General features: G+C 42.1%; 1 protein-coding gene across 10 annotated transcripts in view; it reads left to right on the top strand.

Moving 5' to 3' along the window:
- The window catches only part of SGMS1 (sphingomyelin synthase 1), a 77,341-nt gene that overhangs the window by 1,124 nt on the left and 63,711 nt on the right, over positions 1-12,506 (top strand). The gene's annotated exons all lie outside the window — the stretch shown is intronic.

Here is a 12,506-nt window from a genome sequence, read left to right as displayed (position 1 = left end):
TGTGTGTGTGTGTGTGTGTGTGTGTGTGTGTGAGGTGAGACAGCAGCTTTGAAGAAAGGCTGGGCCTATGAAGTCCCAGTGACTTAAATGGGTTTACGCTCAAGTGTGCATAGGGTTACAGCCTGGGGTAAATATATAAGGCAGGAAGTGGGATGAGGTGGGGCTGGTGATTCTGGTTAAGAGTAGTAAGGTTTTAACTGTGTGTGTGAACAGGAGGCTACAGGATGTTTTGCAGTGAAAACTAGATAACACCTGTTGTTCCGTCAAACTGCTTTGTGTGCATTTATATCAGTGCACATGCACAGTGCGGCAATATTAGACACCATGCAGATGAGGGGCTTTGGGTGATGGCATAAAGCAGGGGTAAAACTAGGCTTTATTTCAACCGTGTCAAAGACTCAGTTTGGCTATCCCCCCATGTGCATTTGTGTGTACACACACACACACACACACACACACACAAGCTGGGAGCCTCAATGGCACACCCCTCTGGAGACTTCACCCAGGGCAAAAAACCTGGCTAGCTGCCCCTTAGCTACGCCTCTGGCATAAAGCCATCATTTGAGTTCATACCTGATGTTGGCTTTGAACTAGTTGCTTAGGAAGCAGCTCTAATCCCACTTATGTAGAAGCAATCCCTGTCAATTCTTTTGAGTAGAAATTATTAGAGTTGTAGCCTTAGCATGCTATCTGAAGGTGTGCTAAGATTAAAATTAGAGTTTTCACCATAGAGGAAATTGATTTGGAAAGATTTGTGTACTATCTGAGGTTAATGTGAAGGTTGGAGAGGGGTGTGTTTGGGAAATATTGGACCTGGCTAGTGTGCTGTTAGTCTCTTTTAGCAGTGCTATGGGTATCAGTTCTTAGGAGAACATTTAAATAACCATATCGCATGCCATGTTGCATGCACTGTTAGAATTGTCAAAGATCTTCTGTGGTTGTAAAGTATTTTTTTAATACTATACCTAGTTCTTGGTCACTGGAGGAGTGGAGCATAGACAAAAAATTTAACTTTGCTTTTAGAAGGCAGGGTCAAAACTATATTTTAAAAAACGGTTTGCTGTGGCTGCCCAGAAGAGGAAGGTACCTTTCCCCCACAGTTTTGACTCTTTCAATTAGAGAGCATGACTAATTTTTAGGTCTGTGTGCTTTGCAGGCAGGAGCAGTTATGATTTCTTTCCCTTTCCTTTTCCTTTGCTCTCCAGCATCACATGTTTTGAAGGAAGGGAAGCTTCTTATTTTATCTTTCGTTCACCCCAGCGTTGTAACCAGGAGAGACAGGGATCCAGATTAAGGGGAGGGTATATCTAGAGGCCCCTTCTGGCTCTTCCCCTCCCTAGCGTACCACCATGCAGAGGGACAACAACATGCTTTTGTACAGCTTAGCATGTATCTGTCCTTCCACCCCCCCTTCTTCCTGAGCAAACAAAAAATTGGGGCCAGTGCTAAACACAGCATGGCTAGCTCATGTTGGTGCTCTGTTTCTTTGGGGCCAGGTTGATAGGCAAGGAATGTGCTCCAGGCAGCTCTGTGTCTCCTCACCATCTCTAAAAACAGTAAGGAGGCAGGTTGTAGCAGGAAACTTTGGCCCATGCCAGTTGCTTGGGAATACAGACTATATGTTTTGAGAGTGTAGGGAAGGAATTGAAGGCCCAACATGTCTCTTAGTGAGAAGAGTGGGACGTGCTTCCATTGCTTGCGAGGCATCATCTCCTTGGATGGAGGGAAACTTCAGACATGTAGCAAAGGACAGGAGTTTTTATCTGGGGATAGCCCTGCTGCAAGGACAGTGAATCCTTCAGGGGATCAGATCCACTTGCCCACAGAGATATGGCTTAATTAAGAGGTTATGAAAGAAACACTTGCCGAATGTATTTCATGCCTGCCTAGGCACTGAGAGCATAGATCAAAGAGACAAAGGGAACATTCATTCCCCCTACCATCTTTCTTTTTATCTTCATCAGCTCTTCCAGAAAGTGCTGCAGGGACATAACCTGTGGCTCAAACCCTGGTAAGGCAATCAATAATCTAAATCAAGGTTGTCCACCATACCTTTTTTGTAGGGGGAAGGGTGTGTGAGTTGTTCTTCAGTCCTTGGCACTGTTGGCCCAGCTGTGGCTCATAGGGTTATACTCGTATCCTTGTGTCAATGGTAAGATGATCAGGGTCTTTCCTACACCAAATCAACCAGGAATGTTCAGGTTATTTTTTTCATCATGAACCCATGCTCCTTCAGATAAGAATCACTGGAAGAGTTCTCTCAACATTTAACATTAAATTCAACATCTTGAGGTGACCATAAGCACTGCTCAAAAGAGAGAGAACTGGCCAATTCCAAGTTTTAACCATTAGACCATGGACTTTGCTTGCCTTCAGGGCTCCATGGCAGTCATCAACTTGCTGCCCTAGGGCGGTTCCATGCCACATTCACTGCAATGGCTTCTTCTGCACTTCCAGATCTTGATAGCTGGGAAGTTGGTTGGTATGTCTGTCTAGGGAACGCCGCCACCACCTCCTCCAGTGGTGATTGCACTTCTCAAAACTGCTCAGGGTTGTTCCAGATGTCAGCGTGATTGGATGGAGAGGCAGCTTTGTCCAAGTGTGTGTGGAGAAGGCAGCCCACTCCCATCAGCTGACTAGAGTTGAGGTCTGTCTACTTAATCCTCCTAGCCTTTGTTGATCTGATCAAACAGAAACAACTTATTACTGTCCTACAAGGAAGAACATTTCCTTGTAATTTCAGTAGAACACATTTGGGTAAACCACAGCATCAAGGTGGATTAGCTGAACAGAATGGAGATTGATCAGGGGAGTGGTATCTCTATCCAGTAGTGTTTCAATCCATCATAAACAAAGGTGGGCCTCCCACTGTTGATCCATTTGCCATGAACAACAAGAAAATGGACTTCTTTGTGTCCAGATTCTGGGACCCCAAAGTGCATACAACTCTTCTACCCAGATTAGGGCTCTCTGGGCCCAGGTCCTTCTAGTGGCTCTGCACTGTGGGGACCATGGTTTTTGGACTTTCCATTCTGGCATGGTGACTTCCATTATGCCTGGGCTTTTCCAAGGGCAGTTCTACACGCACTAGCTCCAACTCTGCATCGGGAGTTTGAACAACACACATTGCTAGAAGAGGGATTCCTCAACATAGTCACTGAGAAGTATCTACTAATTGGATATATGAGATTATGCGTCACTATGCATGCAGATTACCGTATTTTTCGCCCTATAGGGCGCACTGGCCCATAGGACACACCTCATTTTTTGGGGGGGGGGAAATGAATAAAAAAAATTAATTCCCCCCCCAGCCGCGGGGCTGGGGCGGGGGAAGCCCGAGCTTCCCCCGACCCCAGCCCCCAGAACAGGCTGCTATCCGCAAGCCTTGCGAGCCCGGCGGCAACTCCCACCGGGCTTGCAAGGCTTGGGGACACCTGCGCGAAGCACGGGGCACCCCCTGGAGGGCGCCCCGTGCTCCGCGCTGCAGGCTGCTGCCCGCAAGCCTTGTGAGCCTGCGGGAACTCCCGCCGGGCGCGCAAGGCTTGCGGATAGCTTCCTGAAGCCTGGAGAACGAGAGGGGTCAGTGCGCACCGACGCCTCTCGCTCTCCAGGCTTCAGCGAAAGCCTGCATTCGCCCCATAGGACGCACATTTTTGGAGGGGAAAAAGTGTGTCCTATAGGGCGAAAAATACGGTATATTAGTAGAGATTCATCAACCAGTGAAACCACACATACTTGGATCAGCAAACTTTGCTCACATTGTTTGATGAGCGCACATGATAACATCATTGCATGGGAACCAAGTCAGTTGCTCTGTGGTAGGCTTAATATAAAACTCTTAGGCAAGAAAAGAGAAATGAAATTCAGGAGTGTTTCTGCAAGCACAAGACATTTTTCAGTCTCTTGCACAATCATCATCTAACACAAGACCTAATACAGCAACTTGTACAATATGTCAATATGCATGCTTGTGCTATGTTCCACATTTTGCTAACACATTTTGCAACATTTTTTGTGGAAGGCTTTCCAGAGGTGCACGTGACACAGTCTGCCATTTGGAGGCTAGAGTCCCAGTAGTCTTGGATTTCTTGAAGGCAGATCTGAAGCAAGGCCTTGCTCCCAACATTTTTAAACACCAGCCAGTGGCCCTGGATAGCATTATGTGGGTACCAGAGTACATCTCAGTTTTTGTGAGTGGCTTCCATAATTTCCCCTCTGGTAATCCACATACCTCCTGACTGGGATGTCTCCTTTTATGCAGAGGACCTTCATGGTATCTTCCTTCAAATCATTGGGTTCCATCCCACATGAGCTTATGTGGAAGTTTGTGTTCCTGGTGGCAGTTGCTTCCATGAGCAGATTGGGAAATTGTGGGTGCTATCAATCAGTCAGTCAGGAACTATGTGGCATCTATCCTGAACTGGGTTGCCTTGCATCTTGATCTAAGTTTCCTACCCAAGGTGAACTCTAGTTGTCACCCGTTCCTGGGGTCTATATTGCTTGACTTCTCAAAGCTAGGAAAAAGCTAGGAAAAGAAAAAAGAAAGCATAGGAAAAGAAATGGCATAAACTGGATGTCCGGAGGGGAGTCTGGATCTATTTGTCACGTACTAAAGAGTTGAAATGCACAGAATCCCTATTTGTGTTTTACAAGGCAGAGGCCCAGGGCAAAGAAAGTGTCCAGAGGAACCATTAACTGGTTGGTCAGGGAATGTATAGCACTGGTGTACCTACCATTCTAAGTCTGTGGGAGACACTGTTATTGCTAGGACCAAGTCTATGGACTGGGGGACTGACCCCCTCCTCTTCTGGATGGTCACAGGAAGCTTAATACCGTTTTGACCTTGCCTTCTAGAAGTGGAGTTAATCCTTTCCTCTGTGCCCCACTCTCTGCTGACTAGAAGAATAATTAACAGTAAATACAGCTTTCCACAGAGTATAACAAAATCTTGGTCAGTTCTCCTGATCAGTAGGCAATGAGAGTTTGAGAACTTGTGTATTGCAATAAGGAGCTTGGGAAGACAGTTGATGCTATTACGTTGTGTAACAGTGGGATTTTGGCCTAGTTAGGAAGCTGAAAAGAATTGTAGGAGGAGCTTGCATATAATTATTTTTTGCTTATCTTCCACTTGCTCTAGTTATAAATGTAGCAGCTAACAAGCCTGTAATCCATAGCATCTCTTGTTAAGCCTGGGAAAAATTGCTGTATCGAGTCCTGGAGAACTGTTGCCAATCAGCAAAGAAGGTAATGACTTAGATGGGCCACTGGTCTGACCCAGTTATAAGGCAGTTTCCTATGTTTCCATGCATCTTGCATAGTAGGACTTCTGCCTAGCAGAAGGTTTGTTATGATGGTGGGAGCAGAGCATGTGGCTTACCTCAGTCCTCTGGGTCAAGTAGCACTCATTGAGCTAGCAACTATTTGTACACAATACAGAGCAGCTTAGTCGAGTTTCACATGTTAGCATTGGCAGTGATTTGCCTGCTTATAAAACCGGGTGGCCAGCTGCCCTTTATTTAAGGCTTTTCAAACTATTGAAACTTGATTGCTCACGGAAGAAAGTTTCTGCATGAACGGACTAGAAACTTTAACATTGCTACTTTTCCTAGATGCCATTGTACCATAAAGTCTCTCCACCCATCCCAAGTCAGTTCCAAATGTTGCACACAGGAACTGCAGATGTGATGTACAAGTCACTTGTTCATCTGCTGTTGCAGCAGATAAAGTTGTGTTTAGAAGCTGTTGTCTTTGATTTGGAAACAATAATAAACATGATATTTAAACAATTCTTCTGGAGGGGTGGAGTTTTTGCTTTGAAAAGTGCTTCAAAGTAAAAGAATGTTAGGTCCTTTTTCTTCCCACACCCTCTTCTCTTTTGTAGTTGAGATTACTCCTGAGCTTACTGTATTCCAGCTGTGGCTTTGTATGAAATATTAATAATGGTTAATAACAGCTAAGTGAGATAATGCAATTTTCAGTTACAGAAGATGATCTGAAGAGCTGGCATGAGAGTTTTCACTGTGAACTCTGCACAGCAGGGAATTCAACTCATAATCAAGATTCTTACAACTTGACTATAATGAGGTTACCTGAAAGAGACTCCTGGCAATTTCAATGAACCGCACTTGCAAGTGTGCTAAGGACTGGAGTCTTATATCTTTATTCAGTACTCTGCTGCACATAGGTTTCTGCTTTAGCATTGCCACACAAGATAATCAATATATCTGATAGTTTTATTTTGTTAATAGTTTGACATCTAAAAATAAGTTTGTGTTAGCTTAGCTTCCTCGCAAAATAAGTCATAAACTTGGACTTGTGTGTTGTAGTTCATCAGTAGTTCCCTTTCTTCTCTAGGTTTTTGATATTAAACTTTGATTGCTAGGTCTGATTTAATGCTAAAAGATAACCTGGAAAATAGGTTATCTATAAGATTAAGGCCTGTCCCTGCTCAGAAGATACATTTTATACAAACAAGTTTGTAAGCCATTTTAGAGACCTAGATAGCAGAAAGTATTATATAAATCTGTTCCATTAATAAATAATGCTGAACAGGAGAGCATATTATGGGGCAGGAGTAGGGAACCCCAAACTCTTCCAGTTGGTGCTGGATGGAGTACAGCTCCCGTCATTTCTTACGGTGTTGACTGGGGTTGAAGAGAGTTGGAGTCCAACAACTTCTGGACAGCTGCTAGTATAGGGCTCCCTTTCACATATATTTTCTATTCCTATTTTATGTTTCTTCTTGCAAGAAATGCACCCACAAGCTTGGATTGTCAAAAACCAAAGGAATGAGGCTGTACGTGAATTTATGATTATTGTTGTCAACAGCAGGGGGTTGCTGTCTGTCATTACAGGGCTTTTATTTTCTTGAAGGGGTGATTTATTAATAGAAGGTGGTATGGTCTATATGCTGTATTACAAAGATAGAAAACATATATTCCTTACTTCTAAGTAACCTCCACTGGACATAGAGCTTACATTTGTGTAAGTATGCGTAGGATCAGCCTGACAGTTAAGATCTGGCAGCTGTTTGAGGGAATGACACACAGCAGTGTTCACCTAAAGTAGTGCTTCAAATATTAATGCAGTCTTTCATAGTGATGTTTCTAGTACCTTCTCTGCCACTTCCTGCTTAACATGTGGGTTAATTTTGTTGTTGGCTTTAACACGTTCTGCTGAAATTGCGAATGCCAGGTAGCTTGTTGTGGCTAAGATTGCAATACTAAGAACACTTTAACTTGGAAATAAGTCCTATAAATCAGGAATTTCTCTTATGGTTGGGCTGCAAAATACATCAACAAGTCTCTAGAATGTGTCTCTAGAATGTTGTCATTAAAACGGAATAATGAGTACTTTCTTGATTGTTTTCTTTTTCTTTTTTTTAAAAAAGCAAAATATGTAGACTGTATAGAAAGTCTTTCAGATAAACAGTACTACATATATTAAAGCACTTTAAAATACGTTTTTTTTTTTTTAGTACTGCATAACCCTTTCTGCAAATTGTTCATTTTTGTTACCTTTCATTTCTTGTCTCCTGTCTTCTGTGGTTATTTTCAGTAGGTGTTGTAGATAGCAATGGTATCCATACAGTATATATATTTTCTGTATCTAAAGAAGAGGCTGGTTGCAATGATATTGAGGAGGGTGGGAATAAGAAAGTTTCTGTTTACTGTGCACTCAGACTTTTAAAATTGATACTAAAAGTAGTATCCTCTCTAATACTCTTGATGTGAACAATGGAAAGAATTCTGGCAGTGGTACTGTTTTGTAAAATGTTGCACAAGAGTTAGCAAAATGTGGAACATAGCACAAGCATGCATATTGACATGTTGTACAAGGTGCTGCATGAAATCTCGTGTTAGCTGATGATTGTGCAAAGAGATTAAAAAATGTCTTGTGCTTACAGAAGCACTCCTGAATTTCAATTCTCTTTTCTCACCTGAGGGTTTTATATTAAGCCTACTATGAAGCAACTGACTTGGTTCCCATGCTATGATGATTCATGTGCTCTCATCAAATAACGTGAGGAAAGTTTGCTGATTCAAGTATGTGTGGTTTCACTGGCTGATGAGTCTCTACTAATACAGTATAAGCTTCATGCCACATCCATAGTGACACAGTGCTGTCACTTGTCACAATGACTGCATTCAGATGGCACTTTCCCCCCATCTTCCTGATGTTTCCTTACCTGTTAATTTACACATTTTATCTGAACTTTTACTATTTTTTGTTGGGAGCCACCCAGAGCGGAGTGGCTATGCAGCTCAGTCAGATGGGTGGCATATAAACAACAACAACAACAACAACTATTATTATTATTATTATTATTATTATTATTACTACTATCATTACTATTATTACAACTTAAAAATCACTTTTGGTAATCCAGTAGAGTCTAGCAGAAATCTAGTGCTCATTTCATGTTATCCATTTTCGGATAAAAATGGTTAGCAATCGTGTTAGCTTGGAAAACCATAGAGATTAGCATTGTGCTTTTCCTCAGGTTTACATGATTTTACCACTGCTGATGATGTGTTGAAATCTTGGGTGGTATCTTAGTATGCAGTTCTTTCCTTCTATATAAAAGTTAACACAACTTGGTGGTATATGGATAAAAAAAGCCATGGTTCCATAACACAGTAGGTACTGCAGTGTAAAATGAATGGTTGAAATTGGGACAGAAACACTAGCATTATCAGTAAAAATAAAGCAATAAACCCCACCTCTAGATCTTGGCTGGGTCTTGGGTTTCTGACAAAAATGGGTAGGCAGCCCACTTCTGTAGCATCAGTTTTGGAGGCTACTCTGGTCATTACTTCAGTGCTGTTGATTGTGGTAGTATGCTGGCATGACTATCCATGCATGTACATCTCATTTCTGAAAGACTGAAATGATCATGCATAGGGTTGAGCCATGAGTATGTGTGTTATGTGTAATAGCTATGTAATCAACTGAAGTTTGTGACAACCATCAGCAGCAGATTTCTGCCTCTACAGCAGGGGTGCCCATACTTTTTTCAAAGAGGGCCAGATTTGCTGAAGGGAACATGCATGAGGGCCAACCAAAATTGTTGAGGTTTTCTTTAGGATTTTACCCCAGGACATATGCTGCCACCGGGGCCGCATTAAACTGACTGGCGGACCGAATTAGGTCCATGAAACGGACTTTGGACATGCCTGCTCTACAGTATTGTGCCCTTTTAGGTAGACTGTCTCACTTGCCATCTCAGACTGCTCCTTAAGTTCATGAAATTTTCTTGTATTGAACCTTTGATCTCCTACTGCTGACTTGGCATACTATTGTCAACTTCTGGTGCAATCTTCCATTTGCTTTAAAGTAATAACTCACCATGCTATTGAAGTTCTTCTTGCTCTGCCAAACCAGAATAGACCTATTTATATACAGATTAGAACATAAGTATTGTGAAATGTTCTGCAGAACTACCACCAGTGTACTGAAAGGAATTGTAAAGATACATGCTTGGACTCTAGCCTAAGGAGGCTCAAAGCAATTAGTCAGACCTTTTCAAAGGTGCCACAGCATTTTTCAGTGTTTGGGCTCTGCAATGTAGGTTGGAAATTAAGTATTTTTCTTCCTAATAGGGGCAATATGAATCTTTGAACTCTGTCTGTAGCACAGACCTATATTTCCTACATTTTTAAAAAATGTAATAAATCATTGTTCTGCAACATAAATGTTCTTTTTAATTCCAGAATAATAATAAAAAATCCTATGGGGAAACCCATTGGGCATGTAAAACAATATTGCTTTCTTTGTGTCTGGAGAATACACTTTCTCGTCATAATAGAAAACAACATTTCAGGTGTCTAATTAAATGAAGTCTGGTTGTACTCCCTTGGTTTTCACATTTGGCATCTACTCATAACTATCCAAGTAAGAAAGGAATTGGTTTCAAAGTCAAAGGGTGGAATCCAGCATAGCATTAAGGAGAGCCATTCATCAGCATAAGGATTTCTGCTTGTGCCACAGAACTTAATCCTCTTCTCCTTCCCCATGCCCCTAAATCTATTCCAGGGGTTCCCTCAACCATCTGGAGAATATTTGAGGTAGGTGCTGGACTCGTGTGGGTGGAGAAGAGGGTAGGAAAGGCCTGTTGTAGAAGTCAAAATCCTTGCACTGACGAGACTCGTTAGTGGAATACTGCCCAAAGGTCTACCAAAGGAAATACCACTGTTCATTTTTTACCTACAGGAGGTTCCGCTTAGTCACTTCAGCAGAGTACCACCTAAATGGGAAGTGAAACCTTGAGTTTTGTCAAGATAAAATGTCCAGCTTATGAAACGACAAATGGATTTTAGTACTTGGTAAACTTACAGTGATGTACAGGAAATGAAGTGAGTGATTCCTTGTCTGACACCAACATTCACCAGTCAGCACTGATATCTAGCCTTTCTATATCTCTTGAAGACACCAGACAAGTTTTCAGTTTAGAGAGGGAGCAAAAGGGTAACAGTGATAAAGGCTTTTTGGGAATTATTTGAGACTACAAAGAATGTAATGCGATTACAGGTTTAGTGGAATCCTCACAGCATAAACTATGTGTTCCTCTTTTTAGGCATATAATAAAAGGCAACTGCAACCTTGAAATGTATAGGTGGATAGAGATTGGGTAGTCAAGAAAAAGGAGGAAAGTTCTGGGATACTTTACAGACTTAATAATTTTATTGCTGCATTAGGTTTTATGGACCAGAGCACATTGGGTGGATTAACTATTTAGTTTTAAAAGTTGGTAGGTATTGAGGGATTGAGAAGAGGAAAAGTAATTTGACATATTGTGGCAAACCAAAAAGGGCAAGATATGTCTTGATTAGGGTAGGAGACTAACAAGGCTGTTATTTGGGAACTATTAAAGACATTTGAGAAATATGTATTGCAAATCTGGTTATTAGTTGTTGCAGAACTACTCTGTCATTCTCTCTTACCTTTTGGCTTGAGTGAACTGCAGTGTCTTGCTGTGAGAAGTGCAGTACACGCTGTTTGGGCAAGATAGCCCAATAATAACAAGGATACCATTCTGTAGCTTAAACAAAGAAGCAGTTTTGCTATCAAATGAAAGCAAAAGTTGATAGGGAGTTTGATTTATAATGTGAGTCCCTGGAATGTGGCAGTGTTTCTTGTGCTGGGCAATACAGTTGCATTGCATTGCTTAAATAAATGCCATTCCATCCAGGCACAGCATTTATCTAAGGGATAGAAAAGTTTCCCTTCCCCTTCCCCAAGATATTTAGGGGAAATGAGAACGTTGGACAGTTAGTCATGCAGCAATTGTCCTCCGTATGCAATTCAGTAGAGAAATTCTGATAATATTTCCAAATCTTTTCTAGCATTTGGTACTTTGAGTTGTTAGCAGCTTCAAGTAATGGGGGACAGGAAAAAGGAGAACATTGTTTTATTTACTCAGATGAAACATGTATACGTGTGTTCACATGTTTTCCTCACATGAGCTGCATGCCTTCAACAGTTTCTTATGGGAGGTTTTGTTTGCCATGTCTCTCTTACCAGCTGATACTTCTGTTTAGCTAGTATGCCCAGGAGTCTTGTAATTGCTAACTCAAACATGTTTGGATGAGAGTGAGAAACAGCATACTTGACATTCCTTTTTGCCTTCTGAATATCAATCATACACCTCTTTTTCCTAACAGTGGATGCTGGAAATTTATTATTTGTGTATTTATGTCAAAGAGCGAGTTGACAGTAAATCTGACCATTCAAAGTTAGGAGTTAACTCTTTGTAAGCAAAAACATGATCTCCACAGACTTGGCAGAGTGTCAGGCCTAATGAGCACTGCACCTCATTCCTGGTAGGTCTTATCCCATGAATCAGTTGCTGAGACTGAAAGTTCCCGCCTCCCCAGAGTTTTCTAAATTCTCTCCTTTCCAGGGCTTTCCCCAAGCAATCAGACACTTCACCTGCATGCAGCCTGTCGCTTCTCCGCCATTTCAGCCCCCTTCTGGTTCTGGGATGGGGGGGGGTGCTTGTTGGCATAGTAGGAGGGGGAGATACCCATGATTCTTCACCATCCTGACTCATTTCTGCCTCTTGCCCTCATTTCTCCTCCCACTCGCTGGCCTTGGCTTCCGCCTCTGATTCTGGACTTCTCTCTGCCAAAGACTCTCCCAGCTCACTAAGCTGTGTTACATCTTTAGCTTCCAACACCTCCCTTTCCCAGTCTTCTCCCTCTGACTAGTCGTTGTTGTCATCCTACCACTGCTCCCCTGGCTCTAAGCCTTCTTCCCTTGGTGGTTTCCCAGCTGGTTCTTCTCACTATTCCTCTGTGTCCAACCACTCAGTGACAATTTGTTACTTAAAACAATTATATCCTCCCCTCCATAAAAGTCCAGGGCAACTTACAGTCAAAAAACAATAAGCAGTAGTATGAAATAACATTTTAAAAAAGCAACTCTCTCAGCTGAAGCTAAAATATTTACTGATTTTTGATAGTCTTATAAGTGGGGGAGGGGGAGAGAAACAAGATTGAGAATTG

This window comes from Podarcis cretensis, assembly GCF_951804945.1.
Source record: "Podarcis cretensis genome assembly, chromosome: 5".
Lineage (NCBI taxonomy): Eukaryota > Metazoa > Chordata > Lepidosauria > Squamata > Lacertidae > Podarcis > Podarcis cretensis.
Note: the sequence above shows the minus strand (reverse complement) of the source record. Positions and strands in the feature narration are given on the sequence as shown.